Below are 2,404 nucleotides of genomic sequence, written 5' to 3'. Positions count from 1 at the left end.
GGAGAAAGGGTCGTCAAATGAATATGCTGTTGAAGGCATTTGATTGTGCTGGACACTGGTGGTCAATTCCTGCACTGTGAATGTGGAATGCCAACAATCTCTGTCTGCTTCCTGTGTGTGTGTGTGTGTGTGTGTGTGTGTGTGTGTGTGTGTGTGTGTGTGTGTGTGTGTGTGTGTGTGTGTGTGTGTGTGTGTGTGTGTGTGTGTGTGCGTGCCACTTCAGCCTAGTAACATACTGCCTCTCATTACAAATCCTCTCATGACTGTATGCAATTTGTGGTTATGCTCTGTAGCCTTTTGTCAGCAGGCAAGCCAAGTGCTGTCTCTGCTTCTCGCTGCCACTGTCCATCACTCCTCCTCAATGTGTCTCTGTCCCTCGCTCCGTCTCTCCCTCTTTTTCTGCTATCTCTGGGGACACAACCCCATCTGTAAATTGCAGTAATTATCCAAGAACGTCTGCGTTCGCATGCTTCCTATGCGCATGATGTCAGCTCGACCATTCAGGGATATGATGACTGGGCTCTCTGTGCTTGTCAGAGTCACTTGTAATAGCAGGGTATGAAGGGGAAAGTCAAGAATGCAGAATGAGAGCGTGAACCCGCAGAGTTAATTCTAATCCTCCTGCCGTCTCAGCGGTAAAGGGCAAATGGCTGATCAGATTGCTGAAAATTGAGGCTAGACATCCTGCAGAAATAAACCTTCCTAGAAGATTGTCACGATAAACTCCAATGCTGGGCTAATTTGTACAAACATAGCAACTGATTTGTATTCATCTTGGCGAGATTTACATGTGTGTATCAGTGTAATCGGGACTACTTTATTTGATGGCTTTGCAGGCTGAAGGGGAAATGCTGCCCAATGCCCACTCTGTTAAACACACACACACACACACACAGCACAGCAGGACTAATCCCTTAAGTCTCAGATCGAGCTGTGGGGGCACAGCGGGTCTTGTGCCTCTGCTGTGGGTGCTGGCCTCATTTCCATTGCTCATTTCCTGCTCTGGGCATCACCTTCCTACAGCTTCTCAGTGATTTATGTGTCCATACAAAAAGATGTCCTGCTTACTTCTTTTCTTGAAATGGAATACAAATCAAAAATATTTTTAAAATCAAATATTCACCTCATTGTAGGTTTCAAAGCTGGCTCTCAAAGTTTGAAGCATTATCATTTGCAGGGTAAAGTACAGTAAGTTACATTATATTGAGAGGAAAATGTGAGTATAGAAACCTCTCTTCTAGGAGTGTGACAATCCTCATTGTCACACTCCTAGGCTCATGTCACGTTGGTAGTTTTGTATGTTTAGGTTATGTCACGTTCTATGTCTAGGTTTGGGTGTTTTGCTGTTTTCCCTGTCATGTTTTCCTCCTGTTTATTGTCTGGTCCTTTTCCCTGTGTTTTTCCTCCTGTTGTTAGTTTCCCTGGTGTGTCTAATTGTCTGATTATGTTCACCTGTGGCCCCTGTGTTTCCTCCTCCCTCCTCACCTGTGTCTTGTTGTGTGATTAGTCTTTTGTGTATTTAAGTTCTGGGTTTTCTGTCTGTCCTTGTCAGTTCGCCTTTTGCCTTGACTAGTTCGGCGATGAGTGTTCTGTTTTGTCTTTGTTTATATCATAGCCTTGAAATAAAGGAGTTTTTTCAGTTTATATCTGCATTTGGGTCCTGCTTCCTTCACAATCCGTAACAGAACGAACCCACTACTAAAATGGACCCAGCGGATTTTCGTGAGTTTGAGATGGATCTGTTCGATCTAGACTTTTCTCTACAATGTTCTCATGCCGAGTGGAAAGGAACTTCTTCCAGAAAGGACAAAGAGGCTATTCTCGAGAGGGCACGAATGGAAGTGGCCGAAATGCCTTGGTTGAGGAGTTCGTTGCCGGAGTGGTTACAGCTCTTCACAAGTTGTCCTGAGGACTGGTCCGATGCTTCTAACCCTTTCCTTGGATCCGACTACGGTCCTGTTGGAGGTCCACGGAGTTTCCAAAGAGCCTCTAGGAGACGCAGGGCCAGGATTCCAGCCCGTGCTCCAACAGCCATGATCCCGGTGTGGGATTCCCGGCCTGCTAGCCCCAGGCATGCTAGCTCCCTGTCTCCCAATTCCCAACCTGGCACCATACGCCTCGGTGGGATCCGTCTGAAGTCAACCTATGCTTCTGCCCCAGTTCCTGCTCCTGTTCAGGAGTCGTATGATGGAACTCGTCTGGCTTATGGAGGTCCACGGAGTATTCAGGCGGCTGCAAAGAGAAGGAGTCGCAAGGCCAGGTTAGCAGCCCGAGCCCCAGCAGCCATGGTTCCGGCTACAGAACCGGCCCACACAGCCATGGTTCCGGCCCCAGTTCCGGCCCCGGCAGCCATGGGTTCGGCTTCAGTGCCGGTCCCGGTAGCCATGGTCCCGACTCCAGTTTC

This window comes from Notothenia coriiceps, unplaced genomic scaffold, assembly GCF_000735185.1.
Source record: "Notothenia coriiceps isolate Sejong01 unplaced genomic scaffold, NC01 NC01_scaffold00015781, whole genome shotgun sequence".
NCBI lineage: Eukaryota > Metazoa > Chordata > Actinopteri > Perciformes > Nototheniidae > Notothenia > Notothenia coriiceps.
The sequence above is the reverse complement of the archived record's forward strand: the minus strand, read 5'-3'. Positions refer to the sequence as shown.